Consider the following 25522-nt stretch of genomic DNA (forward strand, 5'->3'; position numbering starts at 1 on the left):
AGTAAGTGGGATAATGAGTTCTCTGAAAGCGGGGGTGGGAGGAGGGAGGGAGAGAAAGAATACAATAGCCAAAGGCATTGATTACCAAGGTACAGTACATAAAGATGGAAACTGTAATGCTGTGTGATGTTCTATGCCCATTATGTATGCATCCCAAGGTGCAGGCCTGTTGTGTATTGTACTAAGGTTGGAAACAAAATAAGGCGTTAGGGAATGCTGTTTTTTAATTGTTGATGGATGGATCTTAATTTTTTCAAAACTGCTGGTGACAAAGGTAACACACCAGGTATGATCATATACCCAAGAGTGTAATCTCAGTGTTCTCAGCTGATCTTACCAATTACCATCCTCTGATCACATGCACCATCAGAGAGAGAGAGAATAACTAACAGAGGAAAAAGAGGTAAGGTTTGGTGCTTAAGCTCTGTCTCATTAAGCCAGAAGGAAAGAAGAGAGTGTCCAGTGGAACCCACATTACCTAAGCTTGCCTTCCAGATTCTAGGAGCTGGGGCCAATGCAGGAAGGTTTGGGAGAAAACCTTCATTCATGTTTTACTGTGCATTATGGTGGGAACTGATAACACAGCCAGGCCTACGCTTTCACCCTAGAATTGGGTATATAATGCAAAAAAATGTCCATGACTGTTCATTGGAATGAGCTTTGACTGTATTTGCACCTCTTTTGTATTCACTTTCCTTGAGTAGCCTAGCTTAATGACCTACAGGCAGGAATGTTTGCCCAAAGGCCACATTTTAGGAGAGTATCACAGAATGTTCACAGAAAGCAAATTTAAAATGTGCCCCTAGTGAGCATGAAGGCTAGAGGTGAGATTTTTAAAATTACACTAATCAAGTCAGGGAGCTGCACTGCTAGGGAGTCAGGCATGGGGAATTTTGCCAGGAGCCAGAACGTATATGGAGACATGAGCCTCCACATAGATAACTTGGCTTCCTGTGTATCCTCTAGGATCTGTGTGGCTCCCAGCAGGTGTACTAGGTTTGAAAGTGAACTTCATGGCCTTTAAAATTAAATCCTAAGTTTCCTCCTCACCAGCTATGAAATGCTATGAGGGTGACCTTTGAAAGGCTTTACGAGGTGAGGATATGATCTGGCCATATGCTAAGCATCTGAGAAAGGGTATGTGAACTAGATATTTCTGGAAGCCTGACGGGCTCAAGCTCATCTGAGTGGCCACGTAGTAACCACAAATGTTGTGTCTTTGTGACTGACAGGCTTGTCTCCTGAGTGCTCATTAAACATACAGGGACCTCCAAGAAGATTGCTTCCAAGAGTATAGGGACATTGCAAAGACAGATCCGATCCCCAACAGTCCACATTCTGAAGAAGGTAAAGTGCCAGTACATTAACTAAGATACATTTACCTGAATATTAAATAAAGTGTACATTCTCATGGAGGGCCTTTTGAAAACACAAAGCTATGGACTTTCTTCATAACCATACATCCCAAGCTGATGTTTGCTGATATGAATCATCATTTGTGGAAGATGTGTTTAACATAATTTATATCAGGTGTTATCCTGAGAGTTAGCCCATGCGTTGTGACACACAGAGTCACTGCCCTAACAAGTTTACAATTTAAATACACTTCAGTGAGTAACACGGAATGCTGGGTGACCTTAAGGCCAAAGTAGTTCATGTACTTGGTGTGACTAGGAATTATGAGACAGAGAAAACTGAGGGAGCCTGATTTACATTAATCAGAAGGCCACTCCAAGCTTATAGAGAGGTATACAAATTCTACAGCATGCAAGCAATACAATTCAAAGTATCTAAATATAAATTATAAAATAGTGTACACAATCTGAGGGAATAATTATTTATGAAAACCACGTTGGTTCCTCCTGCCTACACTGTGTGGAATGCATGAATATTTGCACTAAAATTCAAATCAATTCATTTGAGAGACTTCAGAATCCTGTATCTCCTGGCTTAATCTTTCTAAATACTCCTTTTTAATTAAAAATGTATTGTTTTACAATAAAAGCCACCGAGATTTAGGCTGAAGATTGTATTCCTAGTGCTCAGTGTCATGTTGATATACCACCAGAATGACATTGCTATATTAATATGCCATCAGCTTTCACAAACCCTGCCTGAAATTTAAAGTCCTATAAAGTTCATTTGTAGTACAGCCGTTCTTATTTTAAAATAAAAGCTGTTTCCTTTTGAAATGCCAAACTCAGGGAGCTATTGTTTCAGGAATGACTTTGTCTTAGCTGCTGCTGTCTATTACACTAAAGAAAGATAATGCAGTTTAGCGCAGAATGTTATTTCAGGGCAAAGGGTCTTTTTAGGGTTTTAACACTTCATTTGAAGAAAGGAAAAGGAAAGTTCTTTTTCTGGGTGGCAGAGTGCTATACCTTTATTCACACTGAGTAGTAGCTTGTTCCACAAGTATTCTCACTGATTGCAATAAAAGCTACTCATGGAATAAGGTATGATTCACCATGAGGAAGGATATAATTTTTTAAAAAATACGTGACTCCTAAGTATAAACTCTTGCAACTTTTCACAGAAAATACACATTAAATTTATGTAAAATTATTCATATCATTCTAAAAAAAGAAACATATTTCTGCATGTCAGGTCTCTGTAGTTAATTAGGCATGTATAATTATTATTTATTATTAATAACTAATACAATGTCTTGGAAAGCCCAGCTTCTCTTGAAGGACCCTTTTCTGCATGTCTGCAAATGGATATCTAAATAGCCATAAATTGTGACTATTTTTCTCTTAAATGAGCTGTCATTTTATCTGTTGATATTGAACCCCAGATTGCAGAAACCATCTTCATTCAGCTATTAACAAAACGAAGGTTATATCCCAATATAGAAACCTGATCCTGCAGTCTCACTTGGGCACACTCCTGTAGGTTTCAACCAAGGGTAGCCAACAAGAATATGCAGTACATCCAATTTAATAGCAACACGATGTTAATTTACATATAGTCCTTGAACATAAACCAGAACTGATCGGTGAGAGCTACCATTACATACTATAGGCCAGTGCTTGCATATCCCAAGTGATGGGTGCTCAGGCTATGCTGCTTGTGTAGAGCAGGCACAGAGAGAATTGCTCAGGGAATCCTGGAAGATTTAGAGTCAATGGTGCTCGCTACTGCTGCTGCTTTAGAAATGAGTGGGCAGACTGCCCCCAGTAGTCTGCTACTGAAGCAGAGGGTGGGAATCTGGCCATCACCCTATGATTGTGGTATATTGCCAGAAGTGCTTACTGGCTCCAGCCCTCCATCTCCTATCCACATTGGTCCACAAGCACTAGGGGCTGTGTTCTGTCTATATATGTTGAGGCCTCTGTCACACTAATACCTAAGTATATTCTGCCTGATTCTTGTGTAAGAAGATAAGAGGTTTCCTGCCTCCCCTTCCCTGCAGTGCACCTAAAAGAAAGTCACCAGAATTTACTCCTTTCTATGAAAAGGAGATCTCTGTTATATCTAGCTGACTCCAAAAAGAGTAATTATTTGAATCCGTAGAATGTCATTTGACAGGAGTCACATAGCACTACACACAATTTTCCTTTAGGCTCCCTTAATTGATGCTGCAATTGAACAGCTTGAAAAAATAATAAGTCCAACTGCAATTCCAGTCTATGTCACTCAAATTCTGGTTCAAGTTTTCATTGTTTTCTCTTTCACCTTCAGAGTCATAAGTACTTTATATGCTTTTTGAAGCTTTACTTTTATCTCTCTCTCTCTCTCTCTCTCAAATAATTCTTGTATAGTTTTATCATATTGTCCCAAAATTTGCAATTTAGTCAATGAAAAAAAGCACATTAAAAAGCTTGGCAAACTGTGAAACTGCAATGGTCTCTGATTTTTCTCTGTACTTGCTGCAGAGATTAAAAGCCTTCTGCTTTAAAATAAATTAGAGAAAATAATTTATTCTCCCAGTTCCATGAAATATACCCATTTTTTAAAATAATAAAAATAGTTAGATGTAGATGATTCATAGATTTTTTTTAAGGCCAGCAGGGATCACTGTGATCATCTAATGCTTCATTAATCCCGATAATTTTTGATTGAGTTACAGCATATTTTTAGGAAGGCATCTAATCTTAAACTAAAGATTTCAAATGATAGAGAAAATACCACATCCCTTGGTAAACTGTTCCAATGGCTAATTAAACTCATAGTTAAAAATGTTGCATCTTATTCACAAGTTGAATTTTTCTGGCTTAAATTTTCAGCCATTTAATTGAAATCAGCCCCTTATCAAGTTCTATTTTAATACATTATAAGTCAGATTCTCCCCCCGCCCCTTCCTCATATGGTATAATAAATTATACAAGAGTAATCTGCTAGATTAAATACTGCTGTAGTATCATATATATCCTCCATGTGTAGATAGTTATAGATCATAACCCTCAAGCCACCTTCTAAGTTTCTCTTCAATAAGCTATATTGATTGAGCTCCTTAAGTCTCTCATAGTAAGATATGTTTTCCAGACCTCAAATCATTCTTGTAGTTCCTTTCTGAATCCTGTCCAATTTTTCAACATACTTTTTCTACAATTCTACAGCTACAATTTGTTTAGTCTTCAGTGATAAAGGTAATAGAATTTAAATTTTTCTCTTAAATGAGAAATTTAAATTGCTCATTACATTTTTCTCTTAAATGAGCTGTCATTTTATCTGTTTAGCAAATAAGGAAAAGAGGTCTGCAGTGGAAATTAAGCAAACAGTCTGAAATGTAATATCCTCCCCGTACCTTTACAGAATCAACATTTCTATATTTGTTTATTTTGTCAGTATAAATACTGTTGCTATTCATATAATTATAAACAAAAACCCAGGTATTAGTGAAAAAGAAGATACAGCTGTTGTCAAAATAATCCAGGATTTCTTGATCATGTCAGACTCACTTGGTAAGGAACCATTTTCATGCTCATGGAATGGGGTTCTTTGCTGTCACACTTTGTAATAGTTCATCATGAAGATTTGTGGTTAAAGTCCCAATAGAAAAACATCATGGCTCAGAAACTGGGTACTTCAATACAGGCAGTGAAAACAAAGTCTGTATAATTATCCCACATTTTCCTTAATGTTAAAACTATTAGTGTGAAAATGCATCTGAATGGACAGAACATATATTAGCAGACTAATGAATACATCTAAAAATCATAAATATTCTTCAAAAGTTAGATATCTTTTCTGTTTTGGGGCTTTTCCATAAAACAATACCCGAGTGATCTGGTAGCCTGATGATTTAGTGGATCAGCAATAGAATACAGACTCATGGCTTGAGTCTGTCTCTTGCCAATACCATTCAAGAGTTTCAGAGTTTGGTGGTTTCTGTTAGTAGCCAGGTAGCCTGAGTATTATGGTCCCAGACAATCTCTAATCAGAATAATAGAAGGGCAAGAAAGAGTTTGAGTTTGATTTAGGAACACATCCAAAAGTTGTGATAAATAAATGATTGTATTCTAATCAAAACACTAGGGATGATGTCTTCACCTCTGTTGAAATCAATGGCAAAATTCTCATTTACTTCAATGGCATCAGGATTTCACCCTTGATCTGAACACTACCTGAATACTGGAAGGAATCCAGATTCAGCCGCAAACATGATGGTTGCCACCTAACTCTGAAACCAAAACCAACTTTGTGGCTTGGTCCCACTTTTCTCCAGATCTGTTGGATTGGACAGCTGGTAAAACCAGATACTGCTAAAATATTCCATAACTTCTGCTTCTAGACCCAGCTGGAAAGATTGCATACAGCCTCTCTTTGTCATTTGTTGGCTACTCTTACATCTATTCAGATTTTCAATATGGGTTCAGTTCAAGTCCATTTCTGAAAATAGTAGGTGATGTTTCAGGGCTCAAGGGTGGGGGGACTCATTTTATCTAAACTTGTTAACTAATCCCTTACAGCTAATCAGTCTGAAAACTGCTCCTTTATAAAATTAAATATACGTACCTGGGTTTCAAATGCAATAATGTATGGTGCAGAGACTTTAACTATGGCCTTGGAAATTCATGTAGGCATTGGCAAATTGCACCTCTTTTTAAACAGAATGTTACTTTCCGAATAAAAATGGAGTGTAACATTGTCTTAACGGATGTGCTATGAAGCCTAAGGTTAATCACTTTCAAGAAAATAGGCCTGGTTCTCCACTGAATTGTTCCAGGTTCTTGTCAGTTTAACTCCATTGTAACTCCATTGAAAACTGAAGTCACACAGCGGTGTTTCAGGCCTGAAACATTTAAGAAAATAAGAAATTGAGGTGTAGTGGGTGGTTTATTTTCCTCCTACAATATTTCACAGTATTGAAACCACCTAAAATGCTTTTTTGAACTGAAACAAAACCTAGTGTGTCTTGTGGAGCAGTATGCAAAATAGAAGTGCTACCTTTTAACAATTCTTTGCAAAAGTCCCCATTTTACATTGTACTATATTTTTTGCTTGATGGGATTTTCTTTATAATTGCATTATGTTTTTTAGATGTACAGTTGCAACAGTGAAAAGTATATATACAAAACACTGAGATACAACTGACTGGCTGAGCGCACACAGTTTTTGAATTGAAAAAACCCCAAACAATCAGACCCCTGGTTTATTGAAGGACTGTATGACATATATAAACTCTTCTCAGTCCCCTAAAATTAAATTGAAACAATGCTGTTCTAAACACTGAAATTAAATGCATTTCTAAGTACTGCAGTTCTGTACACTGGGAATTAGAACCATGTTGTGATATACAAAGTAAAGTCTCTGATGTTTTTCAGATTCTTTAAAACTTGTGATTAAAACCTGTGGTTTAAATTACTTGCTTTTGCTGCTTATTGCTTTTCTTTCCTAATCCTACCCGTTATGACCAATGCTTTATATATGACAATGACATGGGAAATAAATAGTCTGCACTAAAGTTAGCAATTTCTTTCAAACTGTCAGTTTATCATTTTCCCTAGAGATTAGCATAAGTCTCCTGACACATTAGCCTTGGCTTCCACATATGTCAAATGAAGATCACACTGGGAAGATTACTATGCCAATCCTTTTAGTTCAAAAGAAATTGTTTTATACTTTAATAGGTCTACTCTGTATTTAGAGATTTATATCTTCTGCACATTTCTCAGACGTGCTGAATAATGCTCTAAAAATGTACTGATGTCTCTGCTGCATTGTTAAGTTTTCCCGTCTTAGTAAGAAGGAACACACAATGAAACTGGGGGGAAAATGCTGTCTAATAGATTTAATTCTGCGGAATTAAGTTTCCTAAATCTGCCCTCAGATGCAGAAGCATAGCTCCATCTAATTCTGTGAGACAAAGAGACTCACACATCTGAAGGCAGAAATCAGCACTTGCTACTTAAAATCACCACAAATCTGTTTATTGCTGAAACCGTTATTTTGCTGGCAGGGTGACACAGCCATCCCCCAATCTAAAGAGGACCCCTGGCTCAGGAAGTACTTCTGAGATCTGTTTGAGAGTGTGTGAAGGTGACAGCAATACAGCAGCAGGAAGGTAAGCTGTCTGTGCCCTGCTTTTCAGCATTAGAGGACTTGTTCCTTTGCTGAATGATCTTGTCCTTGCTCTCATTTTTCTAGAATCTGTGCCTGCTGGTGCTAATTCACCAATAAACTTACCATGACATCGCATAAGACCACAGAGATACAATACCAGGTACTACTAATATTTTTAAATGTTATGAGTTCTTGATCCTTGCTTTATCCTCCCATAGTCTGTTCAACTGAATTCCAATAGAAGCTTTTTATAAAAAATTCCTAAAATAGATATAATGCCATGTATACTGTATATGGTATCAGAAACATGACCCAAACAATCCTATCCATATTTTGGCATTTAAAAGGTCTCCAAGCAGCCCTGTTCAAAGAAAAACAGGAAGATTGAATAATCAGAGAGCTAATGGTGTGGAAATATATTATCCCTCCTATATTTTTTTTCTTTCTTAGCAGTGTGTTAGTGTAACCCATGTGCCTAGTAGGGAGAGATCTCTTTAAGAGACCCACAGTGGGGGTCAGGAGGAGGAGTGAGTTGTGTCTGGGTCATTGTTGCTAGGCAGATTTAGTATTCCACATCCAGAAGCTTCTGGATGTTGGGTGTGGTAGTTTTGGGTATGCGCCCATAGATTCCCAGTTGCTGGGGTCAGACAGAGCAGCTGCTTTATAAAGGGCCATATGCCCTGTGTGAGTTGGGAGAAGTTGAGCCCAGGAGCAGAAAGCAGGCTGGTGTCCCTAACGCTGAAGGATTTTGCAGCAAATTAGTGATATTGTTAACCCTCTAACAGGGAAGCATGGGCAATGCTAATTATAGCAAGGGGAAATGGTTTTTTAATTGTATCCTTTGTTTTTAGCCAAACTGTTTTAGTTATATTGTCTCAACTGTATGAATCCCCAACGTTTGTTTGAATCTAGTAATGGGGAAAGGGTCATTTATATTTTGCTATTCTCAGTTTTGTATTTTCTTGTAACAGGGTGGTTTTTTTTTAAATCAATATATTTAACTGAGTGATTGGTTACTCAGCTGATTGGCTAACAGTGATTTCAGCAGAAGAAGAGTCTGCATGGAGTCCAATGGAAGAGTCCCACTAGCAAGTGGAGGGAAGATGTTGTTTTTGACTCAGCAGTCTATAGATTTGGTGATCAAAAACTCTGAGACTCAGGTGAACTCAGCCTAAGCTTTTGGGAATTCTCAGTTCCTTCTCACTGTGTTTTTGTGGGGATTGGCGCATTTAGAGTTAGTTTGTTTTCTTCATTTATGTTTATGTGTAACTGTATAATGTAAGTGGATTATAAAATAGCTACGTTGTACACATTGGTATTACTATTATTGTTTCTTTATCCTAAGATTTTATCCAGCTGTTAATTACTTAAATTCATTTCTTTTGTTCCTTTTGGGACTTGAATGTGGGGAGATTTGCTGAAAATCCTTAGAGACTGAATTCTGGGTCTCCAGCTACTTTTCTATAGGAGTTAGGGGGGGTTAGGCACTGGAGAAGGGCAATGAAGAGAACTCTAGCCCACCCAAAGGTTACATTAGGAAAGCCATTTTTAAACGAGTTTACTTTGATGAAGTTTCATCTCCTAATCTATTGCCATAGGGTGCTACAGCTGAATGAGAATGTGAAAAATCACCAGGAAACCTAACCTTAATGAAAAAGTCTTTTAGAATGTAATAGGGATGAATCCATTAAGGCTGATGGCCAAAAAGGATGTCTTTTCAACCATGTTAGCTTATTTGAGTTAGTATAACATGATTGAAAAGCCCTGTCAATATGCAGGCTAATCTACTGAAGGCATATTTATAGCCCTTGTTGTAGCCTAGGATGATAGCCCAGGCTACAACACAGTCAGATAATATGGCCTCAGACTGGTTAGCCTACATCTTAATGGGTTTTTCAGTCATGTTACATGAGCTCAATTGAACTAACATGATTGAAAAAAACACAATCATTTTGTCCATTGTGACGTACACTATGGCTCTAGAAAAAATGTAAAAGATTTCTCTATAAAATAACCTGAAAACCCCCAGTTTGAGAACCCCTGTTCTAGAGGTCTAGTCAGGGAAAGCTTGGAGTTAGTAGTGAATTCTCATTTCAGCCAACCACTGTTGACCTGTTTAAGCAACCATTGTGCATGGAAAATTGACATGTGATGGATAGGGAGGAGATATCTTAATTCACTAAAAATACATGCAGAGGACTTCTGTGGTGGCATCAGCCAGTCACTACAAACTGAGCTGATTAAGCACCTCAGGGCAGAGGCACTAGACACAAGAATACATACGTTCTGGCCATTTATCTGGTATGACACTGAACTGGAACCGGGCCAGCATGTCATGGTGTAAGGTTTTTTTGAAATATTTCTTTTTATATCTACTGCAGCTCTGTCTGCTGAGTCAAATCAGTCCATTTAGGAAGGAAAAAGCTGTCAGTTATGTATTGGTTTTTTTCCTCTCAAGCTGAAAATGAACACATCAGTGTGCTGTTATCAGGAGATCTTTCTCTGATAGCAGGAGTCAGTGACAGGTGTGAGGGCAGCAACTGAGGTGGCGGTAGCATTCTCCCTTTTAACTCTATCAACGTGATGGTTGAAAATATGGGCTTCATCCAGCTTTCATTAAAATCAACAGGCATCTTTCCACTTTCATAGGAGGACATCAAGGGGAGTTATTTCCATTGACTTCAATAGGGTTTGGATTAGACCCCACATTAGCAACAAATTGTGTTAAAACATAGTTCTTGTTAGCACAGTTTCCAGAACCAATGTAAATAGATTTTGTTTTTTTAAAGGGAAATACGTGATATAACCTTGCTAAAAGGATGCCTACATGTATTCGGTCACCAATGGTTGTCAGAAAAATCTCTGCCACACTGGTTAGGGAACTATGACAGACCCATGTTAGCAACAGTAAGGTCTCAATACAGTTGTAACTAGTTCAGTTTCAAACATCATGTGGTCAGACTCCAACATACATTTTTTTGGATAAATTTAAATAATCTGTAGCGTTTGTGATATCTGGTACTTGCTGTAACTTTTCTTACAGTCTGATAATATTTAATACTGAATGATCTTTCTACATAATTTTTAAACCAGCCTATATCAATGTTCAGCAAAGGTATAATTCCCAATAAAATTCTATAATTAACAAACATACAAATATCACTTTTCACAGCAGCAGACTTACTATCTAGCAAGTTTTTTTTAAAAAAAAAGCAACCAAAAAAGCAAAAGAAACAACAACAAAAAGACAAAAACATGCAAAGCACCTTATCTATGTTTCTATTCTGTTTAGGTCCAGTAAAGAATACAGACCACTGTACATTATTTTTATTACTGAGTCTATAAAAACCCTACATAAATAATTTACAATGATTTGGACATGTATATATGCATTTTTATTTGTTTTTTCCTAAAATTAATTAAGTATTTTCAGAAAAAATTGTCAGCGCGGCCACCAGCAAGAGTTGGTGGCCACACTCTGAAGCCACCAACAAATTTGTTGTGAGAACCTCTGCTCTAAGTCCCACTGTAGTGTACATGACAGTTCTGCATCACCATAGTAACAGAGGAGCTTCTAAATCCACCCTCCCTGTCGCTGCGAGAAAGAGAAGTGTTTGAGACTAGAAATGCAAACGGGCCAAATGAGGAGAGTGGTTCAGCTGAGTGGAGTCAGATTACATAAAATTAAAATAAATAATAAGAGGTTTTTTAGTTATATAAAAGAATAAGGGAGGATGAGGTTGAGTCCCTATGTACTGTGGATGGGGAGGAGATTAATGATACTCTAGTGTGGCCCAAAAATAAATGAATGCTGTGCCTCAATTTTCAGTAAGGATGATAATATGGGCATAAAGGTAGGGTGGCTGATGAAAAAAAGTGTATAGAAATGGAAATTACCACATCTGAAGTAAAAGGGAAACTTAAATAGCTTAATATGTTCAAACCAGGGGGACCAGATAATTTCCACCTAAAAATACCAAAAGAACCGGAATATAAAATTGTTAATCCAGTAGCAAGGATTTTTCACAAATCTATCTATTCACGCGTAGTACCATATGACTGGAGAATAGCTAACGTCATACCTATATTAAAGAAAGGGGAAAAAGTAATTCAGACAAGTGCAGACCTGTTATTCTGACCTCAGTAGTATACAAGGCTTTAGAACAAATAGTGAAGGAATGAATAATTAAATTCATGGAGGTAAAAGGAAGGAGACATGTAATGCAACATGGTGTGACAGACCCAGGCCAGAGGGGTACAGGAGTCTGGTAGAGGGCAAATATACTGGTCACTGGATGAGTAGTTTTCTGTTCCCTGAGTGACTAGAGTAATCAGGAACCAGCTAGAACCAATTAAGGCAGACAGGCTGATTAGAACACCTGCAGCCAATCAAGGCAGGCTAATCAGGGCACCTGGTTTTAAAAAGGAGCTCACTCCAGTGAGGCGAGGAGGAGCCAGAGGAGAGGAAGTGCGTGTGAGGAGCTGGGAGCAAGAGGCACAAGGAGCTGAGAGTGAGAGGGTGTGCTGCTGGAGGACTAAGGAGTACAATCCTGTGGTGAGGATAAAGAAGGTGTTTGGAGGAGGCCATGGGGAAGTAGCCCAGGGAGTTGTAGCTGTCATGCAGCTGTTACAGGAGGCACTATAGACAGCTGCAATCCACAGAGCCCTGGGCTGGAACCCGGAGTAGAGGTCAGGCCCGGGTTCCCCCCAAACCTCCCAACTCCTGATCAGACACAGGAGGAGTTGATCCAGACTGTGGGGAAGATCACTGAGGTGAGCAAATCTGCCAATAAGCGCAGGACCCACCAAGGTAGAGGAGGAACTTTGTCACAATGGTTTTAGCAAAGATATATCATGCCAGACTAACCTGATTTTCTTCTTTGAGAAAATACCTCATTTTTTAAATAAGGGAAATGTGGTATGTCCAATATACTTGGACTTCAGTAAAGCATTTGACATGGTACCACATGTGAAATTACTAGTTTAAATCAGAGCAGACAGGGATTAGTACGAGAATTTTAAGGTGGAAAAGGAACTGGCCATGGGGAGAAGGCAGCAGGTTGTGCTGAAAGGTGAACTATCAGACTGAAGGGAGGTTACTAGTGAAGTTCCTCAAGGATTGGTCTTGAGACCAATCTTAGTCAACATTTTTATTAATGGCCTTGGCACAAAAAGTGGGAGCAGGCTAATGAAATTTGATGGTGATAAATTCAATGGGTGGCATCTTCAATACAGGAGGAGGATTGGAATATTATATAGGAAGATCTGGATGACCTTGAAGACTGGAGCGACAGAAATGGGATGAAATTCCATAGTACAGGGTGCAAGGTCATAACTTAGGGTCTAATAATAAGAATTTCTGCTACAAGCTGGGGACTCATCAGCTGCAAATGACGTAGGAGGAGAGAGATCTGAGTGTGTGGGTAAATCACACGACTGTGAACCATCAATGTTGTGCAGCTATGGAAAAGGCAAATATAATGCTAGGATGTGTCAGGTGAGGCCTTTTCGGTAGAGCTGGAGAAGTATTGGTGCCATTGTACAAGACACTGGTAAGAGTTCAGGTGGAATACTGTGTATAATTCTAGTCACCCATGTACAAGAACAATGAATTCAAACTGGAACTGGTGTGGAGAAGAGCTATGCAGATGATTAGGGGAATGGAGGGCCAGTCCTATCAGAGGAAACTGGAGGAGATTGGCGTGCTTAGCCTAGCAAAATGAAGTTTCAGAGGGTATATGATTGGTATGTATAAATACATCAGGGGGTAAATACCAGGGAGTGTGAAGAACTCAAATAGGCAACATTGGCACAAGAACAAATGAGTATAAACTGGCCATGAACAAGTTCAGGCTGGAAATTAGAAGGTCTCTAACCCAATAAGAGCTGTGAGGGCAAACAACTTAATTAGTTTTTAGTGAGAACTGAACAAATGTATTTGTGGGATTGTCTGATGAGGTTGCTTCTGCTGGTAGGTCCTTATCGTGGTAGGGCTCAGCCGCCCTGGGAGTCCCTTGCACTTTAGGTCTTATGTTCCTAAAATCTCATGCTTCAGGGGTCAGATGGTCACCTGAAGAGGTCAGGAAGGAATTTCCCCACACCTCTAATATATTCTTTTGTTGTTGTTGCTGTTGTTTTTTCTTCTCCTTCCTCTGAAACACCAGAGATGGGGAACTGGATGGGATGGGCCAGTGCTCTGAGGTAACACCGAGCAATCTCTCTCTCAAGTCTTTGGCTGGTGGATCTTGCTAACATACTCAGGGGTTCCTGAACGTAGTGCTTGTATTACCCCATTTTGAGATTTTACTATTTTCTGTGAGCTCTGACAACAAAGGAACATAACAACCAAGGAATCCAAGGAATTTACACAGTAAGTATGTTATGTAATGCTCTCCAAGGAATTTACACATTAAGTATGTTATGTAATGCTCTCTAATGTGATATATGGGCTTGTGTGTTGCGACACAGCTTCTCTGAGGGTACGTCCATACTACCCGCCCGGGTCGGCGGGTAGCGATCGACTTTTCGGAGTTCGATATATCGCGTCTCATCTAGACGCGATATATCAAACTCTGAACGCGCTCCCGTCGACTCCGGAACTCCACCACCGCGAACGGCGGTGGCGGAGTCGACGGGGGAGCCGCAGACTTCGATCCTGCGCCGTGAGGATGGGTAAGTACTTCGAACTAAGGTACTTCGAGTTCAGCTATGCTATTCGCATAGCTGAACTTGCGTACCTTAGTTCGAACCCCCCCCCCCCCCCAGTGTAGATTAGGCCTAAATCCAGGGATGTGGTAGAAATTGCACATCTAATTTCCAATGTGACATCAATGGTAGAACTTGATGGACACAATTGAGCTGAATCCAGCTTCACACCAATACATGCTCACAAAAGGCACTATCAGTTTCAAGGTATGTGTTGAGGATGCAGGATATTCATTCTTGACAATGAACCAGAACTCGAGGACATAAAGTTCGGCATATGTGCCTCACAAGAATCGGTCCCAGGAAATTTCGATAAGCTGTTTGATTTCAACTGATGGCAAATTCATGGCATCATGTTTGCAGTGAAAGGATTTTGCATCCAACCATACTTTGTTGTGTTCAAGTCAGAGAAAAAGGATCAAAACTGTTTTTCCCCAACAGGCTAAAATGCTCAGCCATCACCTGTGTGGTAGGCTGAAAAATTTCATTCTCAGCCAGGAACTTGCAAAGTTGTTGGAAGGATTCATAGTTTGTTTCTGGAAGAATAATCTATTGATGACCATATTCTTCATGAATCCTGTGATTCGGTCAATCAGCGGAAAAATGTGGGTGTTCTTTCCTTGCAGACCTGTATTCAATTCATTCCATTTCCCAAATATGTCTGTGACATAGGAAAGAAGGCACATCTTTATTTGGTCACGTAGAAAACCAAAGAAGTCACTCTTTTTGCAGTCCATTGCATAGGCGTGCAGCTTGTCTCTCAATTCAAAAAATCATCCCATACTTTTCCTCTCGAGAGTCAATGAATTTCAGTGTGGAACAACAATATGTCATGATCAAATCCCATTTCTTCACACAGTTTTGCAAACAGATGTGTGTGAAGAGACAGAGTATTGCTGTAGTTCACAATAGATAGAGACCTGCTAAAAAACTTTACCTAGCTCTGGGCTCAGAGCTTCAGATGCCAGTTGTTCTCTGTGAATCATTCAGTGAGTCCACACAGCAGATGGAGCAACTTTCTTCACCAAGGCATGCTGATCTGCTTTGCGGCTTGCCATAGACAGAGCTCCATCTGTACAAAAGCCCACCATGCAATCACATGGTATATTTTTGTCTTGCATGTAGCCATGTGGCACATTGAACATTCCATATGCCATCTCATATACGGGAATAAGGAGACAGAACAGAATGTCTTCAAGAATTTCACCCTCCCATGTGTATTTCACAAAAGCCAAGAAATGTGCATCATGATCCTCAGTGCTCACATCAACCTGAAGAGCAAAAGGATCCATGTTTTTCAAATGCTCCACCAGTGTGTTTTCCTCATCTGCTGCTATTACTTCAGCCCTTCACTTCACTGTGTTGTTGGAGAGTGGTTTGGCTTTGAGTGTGTTTGCCTCAGTTTCTTCACACATTACTTTCACCACATTGACTGCAGCTGGCAAAATCGAAGTGTTTACAACAATTGTCCTGTGCAATGTTGTAACTCATCTCCAATGATGCCTTTTGAGCTTGGAGAGAAACAGACATGGCTTTTTTGAGTTGCAATTGTTGACGTGAAAGTTCTTCTTCCTGGTGCTGGAAAAGTGACCTTGGTTTTCCTATGTGTTCCTTGTGAAGGGTTTCCAAGAGATGATTAAGTTTATTAGGCCTCATGCTTTCATGTGACATAGCAGGCATTTTGGCCTCTCTTTGTTCTTGACCAAAACACTGGGGAAGCCATAAGCAAAGAAAGCCTCATCGTATTTGCGAGCATTTTTTTTTTGCACTCTTGTTTTTCATTCAGAACTTCATTGCTAGACTCACTGCTGGAGGCTGAAGAAAATACTCTGGATAAAAATGAGTCCTTTGTGTTTATTGTCACAAATCAGAAAAAGGAATTCACTGTTAAGCAAATGAGGCCAGGATTTAAGGAGGCTCTCTGCGGTGATACTAAAGCAGCACAGAAACAGTGACTTACAATGATTCTTTATCCTTGAGTACCAACAGGCATTTAGGGTGGCATAAAAGAAAGTATGGGACCTGTCTTAAGGAGCTTACAAGCCACTGCAGAGTCCCATCTCAGAAAAAGCTAGCACGGGCTCCTACCAGCTCAAGCAGAGAGGATGCCCTGTTGATGAGGCTGCTGCCCACAGATAAGGATCTTCTCCATTCAAGTCCCTCAGCCTGATGCTTGCACACGCAGATGGTGCAAATGGCCAAATTGGCATCCGCACAGCCACCTCCACACAGCCAATGAGTCTGGACCTGCTCCACAAATGCCGCACCAAGCCACTGTTTTGAACTACAAAATGGCGATGTCTACACTACCTGACCTCACATGCAAAGTACGGGTGAGGTCATGCTGTGCATAGGCTGCCATTTTGTAGCTCATAATGGTGGTCTCCTGATGTGGCATTTGTGGAGCAGGTCCGGATATATTTGGGGGCAGGTGGCATCATCTCACAGGTTGAATCTGGCCTATTTGACTCACAACCTCATCTACTAATGGCTTGACCCTACTTGGGGTCACAATCCACAGATTGGGAACCTATGGTCTAATTGATCATATGTGTGATTGGGAAGGAATTTCCCCCCAGATCAGATTTGCAGTGAAGTTGGGGAGGTTTCACTTTTCTCAGCAGCATACGGTGCAGGTCACTTACTGGGATTCTTTGCATATAATCAATTCCCTTCCATTTCAGGGACACTAGGCATTTCTGCACCTCAGTCCCTTCTATTCTCTGCCTGTGGCACAAAACAGTCTCTTGACAACTGTAATATTTTGGTCTAATTTTGGTTGCTGGGTTTAGTTTGTGAGTGCTGCTCAGTGTTGGTGACCTGTGATGTACAGGAGATGAGCCTAGATGATCTAATGGTCTCTTTTGGCCTTAAACTGTATGACTCTACATAGAGACAATGATCCTGCCTTCTTTTGGCCCTTACTTGAGAAGCACAAAGTGATGCAATTCACCTTACCAATGCTAGGAGCCTGGGTGGCAAACAAGAGGAATTGAAATTGCTCATTTATTAGCATAAATTTGATCTAATTAGTATTATTGAAACCTGGTGGGATGATTTGCACAATTAAAATGTTAAAAGATTGAGTAGGCAAAAGGGAAGGAGGGAGGGGCACTCTACTATGTTAAAAATGGCATTACCTGAGTCACTGATAACTCAGAAGAAAATGATCTTGAATGCTTATAGATAATTTTACTAACAAAGTACAAGATGGGATATTAGTTGGAGTCTGCTACACAGTGCCAGATCACAACCGGGAACATGACGATCATCTCCTTATGCACCTAGGAACTGCAATTTGATTGACTTTGATTGACATATGCTAGAGATCTCCTGCTGCCAGTACTAAAATATCTTTGCAATTTATAAACATTATACATGACAATTTTCTAATTCAAAAAGAGTTGCAGCCAACATAGGAATTCTTTATTAGAACTTGTGTCCTAACAGACAAAGAGGAACTGATCACTAAAAATTAATGGTAGCTTCACTACAAGTAATCATGAATTCATCACATTTATAATGTGCAAGTGGAATAATGTCCAGACCCGTAATGTAATATACTTGGTGCTTTAATGGGGCCAGTTTCACAAAGCTGAAAACAATTAGGAGTCAAGTCAGCTGGGAAGGAATAATTCAATCAGGAAAATATGAATGATCATTGGGAATAATTTAAGAACACCTTACTAGATGCCCAAAATTGAGGAAGAAGGCTGAGCCAGCTTCAAAAACCAACCTGGCTTAGAGGGGAAGTTAGGAATTGTAGAAAATTGATAAGGAAAGCAAAGGGACGCAAGGAGAAATCTAGGACCAGCAGAATTAAGGATTGTAAAAAGGAGTTTTTTAAAAATATATTAGAAACAAAAAATGGTTTTGGTCCATCACTAGATGGGAATAGTAGAATTACCAATAATAATGCAGAAAAGGAAGAAAGATTTAATAAATATTTCTGTTCTGTATTTGGGCTAAAAACAGATGATGTAGTCTTATCACATGATGATGATAACTCTCTATCCATTCCACTAGTATCTCTGGAGGATGCTAACGGTAGACATTTTTAAATCAGCAGGTCCAAGAGTTTTAAAAGAGCTGGTTGTGGCACTTACTGGACCATTAATGTTGATTTTCAATAAGACTTGGACCACTGGGGAAGTTCCAGAAGACTAGAAGAAAGCTAATGTGCCAACTTTTAAAAAGCGTAAAAGGGGTATCCCAGGTAATTATAGGCCTGTCAGGGGGTGGATCAATTAATAATTGCCCTGTTCTATTCATTCCCTCTTAAGTATCTGGCACTGGCCACTGTTGAAAGACAAGACACTGGGCAAGATGGATCATTGGTCTGACCCAGCTTGGCTGTTCTTATGTTCTTCTTTTTAATAGTGAGTTTGATTCATCATTGAGACTATTTACCAAGGTTCGTGGTGGATCACTGATCATTTTTAAATCAAGACTGGATGTTTTTTCTAAAGATATGCTCTAGGAATTATTTTGTGGAAGGTCTATAGCAAGGGTAGGCAACCTATGGCACACGTGCCAAAGGCGGCACGCGAGCTGATTTTCAGTGACACTCACACTGCCCGGGTCCTGGCCACCGCTACGGGGGGCTCTGCATTTTAATTTAATTTTAAATGTAGCTTCTTAAACATTTTTAAAACCTTATTTACTTTACATACAACAATAGTTTAGTTATATATTAATGACTTATAGGAAGAGACCTTCTAAAAACGTTAAAATATATTACTGGCACACGAAACCTTAGAGTGAATAAATGAAGACTTGGCACATCACTTCTGAACGGTTGCCGACCTCTGGTCTATAGCCTGTGTTATACACGAGGTCAGGCTAGATTATCATAATGGTCCCTTCTGGCCTTAGAATCGGCTCCAAAGGAACACAGGATTTCCACTCCTAGTACAGTTCTGAACATGGATACAAAGCCAGAAAGAAAATACTATTGAATACAAAATGAAAAGAAAGAAGGCAATTACCGGCCAAGTTCTGAGCTCATATGAAGGGCTTACATGGAAGTTCTGCCTGAGGAAGAATGCGGTGCAGGATCGGGCCCAGAGCTTACAAAAAAGAAAAATCTAAATAATGAACAAACATGAGAGTTTGGCTTTGCATAAATCCTTTAACTTTTTTAACTCATGGAGATCTGTATGTTTTTATGATGATAATAAAGTGTCTAGAGCGTTATTTTCAATTTAATTATTTTGAAATTTGATGTAAATATGTTAATTTATCAAATATTTGCATGATTTAGTTAATGATATTAACTAAGACTCAGATGCCAGTAACCACATAGGGGCATAGCCCCGAGAAAGGCACAATGCATTCTGGAGCTTTCCCCAGTTGTGCTTTGCGGGGTATAACAACCTTCCACTTGGAGCACTTGGATACGTGAAAGGGCACATCATCAGTGCTGCAGCATTGATAACAATAATGAGGGCCTTCTGTGGAGTCAGAGGAGAGGAGTGTGTAGGGGTGGGAAAGGGAACAGCGGCTGAGTACATTACCCATATGTACACAGACTCTCTCTCTCTATCCCCCTCTAGCGGCTGGACTACAGAAGTTTATAATTCTGCTATTGCCTCTGCTCACAAACCTGTGCCTTTTAGTGCAGATAGTAGAGACTCATGCTTTAGATCCAGAAGCATCACACTGCAGTTATGTGTAGACCCATTTCCCCCTTCTGACAAAAATTGCACCAGTTGGTAAAAGTCTTCCAAACCTCCATGGGATTTTTTTTCAAAAGCATGGTCTCGGCCTGAATAAAGCATGGCAGACTGGGTCTTTCTCAACATTAACTCTGAATAGAAGGACCCAGCACTGAGTGCACAAAACATTAAGGAGAAAAAAAATCTTGAAAAGGTCCTGAATGAATCTTTGAACAGCTGCTCACTGTTTATGAAAAGATACGCTTTGTAATTGTATATGGAGTGCGGAAACAAACAGGACTGTAACAACGAGCTGAATATCATTCAAATATGTCAAGTGAAACAGTAAAGCAAATCAAAGTGCCAGAGGGTAGAGCTGAAGCTCAGTAATGGGTAATTAAAAGAGAAAATCAGCCAGAGTGACAGAAAAACAGAACAAAAGTGACAAAAACAGGGTGACAAAAACATAACAGGAAGCAAACCAACTTCATACTCAAAGGCAATACATTGTTCAGTGCTTTCATTGTTGGCTTTTGAGTTGTGAAGGCCTGATCCACCACCAAGGGGATTTTGGTAACAGATGTTCTGATAGACCCCAAAATAGAACATTCAGAAAGGGCAAAGAGAAACTAAAAACAGAACAGGCATGGTTTTCAGCAGGTTCAAGGTGGGGACCTTTAGCTATGTCAAGGTAACTGTAAAAAGGTAAAGGTGCCACAGTATGTAAAAGGTTAACAGGTCCCAGCTGATCACATAGCTGCTGGGGGCCGAGTATAATAGGAAAGGGAAGCTGGACTGACTGATGGGACACAAGTCCGAGCATTATCGTCGAGTGTTTTTCAGTTGATTTATGACCCCTTATTGGATAATAACACAGCACTGAGAAAAAGGTCTTAAAAGGACTGAAGCTTGGAGCTTTATTTCCCTTCCCTGGCTGGTAACACTTCCCACCAGCTAACAGTAACCCAGAAAAGTTTATAGAGAACACAGGGTAATGATTACAATGGTACACTGTTCATGTAACCTTGGGATACAAAGCTGTGCTTTGTTATAGTACCTTTTGAGCTAGATGGCTGCTTGCAGAATTACATATAACACAGTTGCATACAGGGTTTGATCTGCTTCTGTGCAAGTCCAGAGAAGGAGTTTTACCATTTCATGCCCAGAAGGAACAAAACTGAACCCACATACATTAGAGATGGAAAAGACCATAGTTTATCTGGTTAAATTATTACTATTTATTAATAATTGATTTCATGCTGTGTTTTGTACAAGGCATAGACATAAGGGCAGTCCCTGCCACAGAGAATTGTTGTAATAATTGGGCCTACAAATTTACCCTAATTGTAAGCTTAATTGTAAAAGATATATGAACATTTATAAAATATTACAATAACCTATAATAACAAATGTTGATGGAAAGTAGGTCACATTGCTTTTAATAATAAATGTTATGAACAGCGCAAAGAGAATCAGAGACAAAATTACTCCAAACCGGAAAAAAAAGCAACATTACTATAATTCAAGGACTATGTTAAAATCATGCTTGGTAAACACAAACTATGTGAAACCAAAAATTAACCAAAATTGGTGTGTTGAACATAGGCCTAACTGGTGGACAAAATAATAGGGTGACCAGATGTCCCAATTTTATAGGGACAGTCCCTATTTTGGGGTCTTTTTCTTATATAGGCTCCTATTACCTCCCACCCCGTTTCCCGATTTTTCACACTTGCTATCTGGTCACCGTAACAAAATAATGACAGGGTGGTCTATTCTTCTCATCATTCCCTTTGCAGGTCCTTAAAGAAAGAAACTGTTGGGGGAGAATAAGGCAGAAAAGATGGAGGCTACTGAAGCAAGCTTAACCATCCTGGCTGCCACCCCCAGTATCACCTGGTATCCCAGAACTTCTTTGTTCTAATCCTAAGAAATGTCCTGACCAGCCAGGACCAAAGAGCGGGACCCAAATAACATCGCCACTTCTACTGGCTCTAGCTGAATCCCAAATACCACCGGGGATGAAATGGGATCAGACTTTGACAGCAGCAGCAATAACAGCAGCTCCAGCCCATCTCAATAAACTTCTTCTCTTTCCCCCAAAAGAACAGTTTCGGGCTTTAACAACAACAACAATAACATCAGCTTATCTCAACTAACTTCTCTTTTTTTACCTGAAAGGACAATTACCATCTTTAATACCATCTGAAAGACTGTCAAACAAGGAGGTTTTCCTTTTAAAAGCTCTCTCCAGCTACGGGGGGGGAGGGGGGAGGAGAAGAAATATCATTAAAATGAAAGCCTTACATAACACTTTACATTTCAAATGCTTTAACTGTTTTTCCTTCTCTTCATCTTTAATAAAAGGTTAAAAGTATTTTAATGGTGTGTTTGCCATGGTACTAAGAAAGCAATGGTCTCTGTCTACCAAAACCTCAACTTGTTTAATATGGGATAGTAACTGGGTTATGATAACACCATTAACCCATACATTCCATCTAAATTAACACAACAGAGCTTGCACTCTAAAAGATAAACACAGAAAAATAAAATAATCTGGGAGATTGAGTGAGTTACTTTAGATAAATCTCATGCATTAGGCCTTAAACTTATCTCTACCTGTTAGAGATTAAGAATAAACTCCCCTGTTGGGCAGATTACCCTATATCAGCATCTGGTACTGGCCACTGTCAGATAAGAACTGCCATAGTTGATCGGGCCCATGGTCTATCTAGTCCAGTATCCTATGTTCCTAAATGTGTTTGTCATTTCTTTCACACAAGAAAGAGGTTTGTCTTTCAGAAAGACTTGATAGCACAGTGACAGTCAGTCTGAGGCGCGCAAGCCGCAAGTGGCTCTTTAGTGTGTCTCCTGTGGCTCTTTGCAGCACATGATATTAAAACACTGTGTGATTTAATTATTAACCAATCTAAGTTATTAACCAATCAGGATGTTTTTACTATGTTATTAACCAATAGTAATAGTTGATAAAATATTAATACTTGGCCAGTCATTTTGCAGTGAGAATCATATAAAACAATGAATTCACACTACTGTAGCTCTTTGGAATAATGTTGATCATTAATTTGGCTCCTGAACCACAGAGGTCTGAGGATCACTGAAATAGCATGTTTGGACTATGGCAGCTTGGGCTGGGGATCGGATCTCCATGACAATCCATGGCACATTTAGTAGGGTTAAGTCACATTTTAATAGTCCAAACTGGGCAAAACACTAGAGCAGGGGTAGGCAACTGTGACAGGGTCAGAACTGATGGCTACAGGAGAGTGATCGAAGGCAGATATATTAGCCCCAGGTTAAGTAGGTCCCCTTTCCCTGGGTAAGGTAACAGGGAAGGTTCCAGAACAATCAGGAACTTTCTGGAAACAATTAAGGCAGACAGGCTGATTAGCACACCTGCAGCCAATCAAGAAGCTGCTAGAATCAATTAAGGCAGGCTAATCAGGGCACCTGGGTTTAAAAAGGAGCTGACTTCAGTTTGTGGTATGCGTGTGAGGAGCTGGGAGCAAGAGGTGCAAGGAGCTGAGAGGGAGAGGGAGAGGGAGAGGGAGAGGGAGCGGGAGCGGGAGCGGGAGCGCTGCTGGAGGACTGAGGAATACAAGTGTTATCAGACACCAGGAGAAAGGTCCTGTGGTGAGGATAAAGAAGGTGTTTGGAGGAGGCCATGGGGAAGTAGCCCAGGGAGTTGTAGCTGTCTTGCAGCTGTTACAGGAGGTACTATAGACAGCTGCAATCCACAGGGCCCTGGGCTGGAACCCAGAGTAGAGGGCGGGCCTGGGTTCCCCCCAAACCTCCCAACTCCTGATCAGACACAGGAGGAGTTGACCTGGACTGTGGGTTCCACCAGAGGGGAAGATTTCTGAGGCGAGCAAATCTGCCAATAAGTGCAGGACCCATCAAGGTAGAGGAGGAACTTTGTCACACAACCTATGGCACACATGCTGAAGGCGGCACGTGAGCTGATTTTCAGTGGCACTCACACTACCCAGGTTCTGGCCACCAGTCCGGGGGACTCTGTGTTTTAATTTAATTTTAAATGAAGCTTCTTAAACATTTTTAAAACTTTATTTACTTTACATACAACAATAGTTTAGTTATGTATTATAGACTTATAGAAAGAGACCTTCTAAAAACATTAAAATATATTACTGGCATGTGAAACCTTAAATTAGGGTGAATAAATGAAGACTCAGCACACCACTTCTGAAAGGTTGCCGACCCCTGCACTAGAGTATGTGCCACGAGCATGCATCCGCAGAGGAACTGACTATAAGACCATAGAAGGTCTTTTCTATTCCTAACATCTGTGGGACTGCTCCTGCTCCTATGGAAATGGACTGTAAAGTTTCTGTTGACTTTTATAGAGTAAGGATTAAGTCTGAAATCATCTTCTAAGCTTCCTCGCCACCTTTATAAAACATGTAAGTATTGAACATTAATGGTCCAAAACACAGTAGTAAGATCATTAGGGCCACTACTGTAGGAATCTTATAGGATAATGTTTAATGTTAGTGTCCCATTCCACTGCACTGTATATCATGCCATCAAAGCAGCAGAGCTCACTTGACCCCTCTGGAAAAGATGCAGCCATAATCCCCATCACACACCTACCTCTAATTCACAGTGGAAAGAACCAGCCATTTTCATTTTAAGGTTTCACCTTTTCCCCTCCCTATATAAACCTCTCCAGCCGAGTTGAACATTTTCATTTGCATTTTATCAGACTTTAAAGCTTTGTTCCAAATCTCACTCTTTCCCAACTTTTAAAATAAAATAAATAATAATAATCGCAATTAACTTGTGCTTTGATGTTAGATAATGTTTCTTAAAGGTTAATTTTCTATTCAAAATCTTCCTCCTTATTCCTCATCTTTCAGCTTTCTGTGCTATTAGCCACAATATGTTCCTAACTCTTTTTTTCATCTTCCCAAGCTCTGAACCTCCTGTTTTTCTTCCCTGGTTTCTAACAGAGTTCTTTTCACTCTATGACTTAACTTGGTTGATCTCCCATTTCTATTCTTTGGCAATATGTGTCTCATTATAATTTCCATAATCCATTTAGGTACTCAGAGCTGTTATCTTATTTATCTCAGAAACACTCCTAATTCCAAACACGTAGTATTATATGTGGTGAAAGCTCAGCTCTTTGTTCTTGTCAATAATGGTAACATATTATGCTCTCTTTGCCTGCTAAGTATAAACTATGGCCCAAATGATGTGTTAATTAATACAATGCCTCTTTGAAGATCTGAAAATTGTCTACTTTCTCTGAAATTCTGCTTTGCGGTGCCAGAGACTCTTTCCTGAAGACTCTTATAAATGTGCTTAACTTTACATATGTCAGTAGTCCAAACTGAAGTCAAAGGAATCTATATTTGTTATTCATTTGTTTGAATTCAAAGGGGACAAATGATCTGGGTAAAGTTAGGCATGTAGGTAAGTGTCTGCATGACTGGGCCTTAGTCTGTGGACTTGTGTGATTAAAGTAAGGCACCCAATACATGGTTTTTCTATTTATTTATCCCCACCCTCCATTCTAAACTCTCTCTCTGTTCTTATATAGAGCCCCTGACCGTGGTATCTGAGCACTGACTATGGCTCTGGTCCTGCACTGGGATAATCCAATGTCA

The 25522-nt window shown here is 39.7% G+C and overlaps 1 long non-coding RNA gene across 1 annotated transcript; it reads left to right on the forward strand.

Annotated features, from left to right (window-relative positions):
* The first annotated feature begins 1232 nt into the window (after window positions 1–1232).
* LOC120406775 lies at window positions 1233–22168 on the forward strand. The gene is made up of 4 exons (XR_005599573.1): window positions 1233–1347; window positions 7406–7510; window positions 7594–7669; window positions 21671–22168. It is a non-coding gene; the product is annotated as an uncharacterized LOC120406775 (long non-coding RNA).
* Window positions 22169–25522: the final 3354 nt, after the last annotated feature.

This window comes from Mauremys reevesii, linkage group 5 (genome assembly GCF_016161935.1).
Source record: "Mauremys reevesii isolate NIE-2019 linkage group 5, ASM1616193v1, whole genome shotgun sequence".
Taxonomy (NCBI): Eukaryota; Metazoa; Chordata; order Testudines; family Geoemydidae; genus Mauremys; species Mauremys reevesii.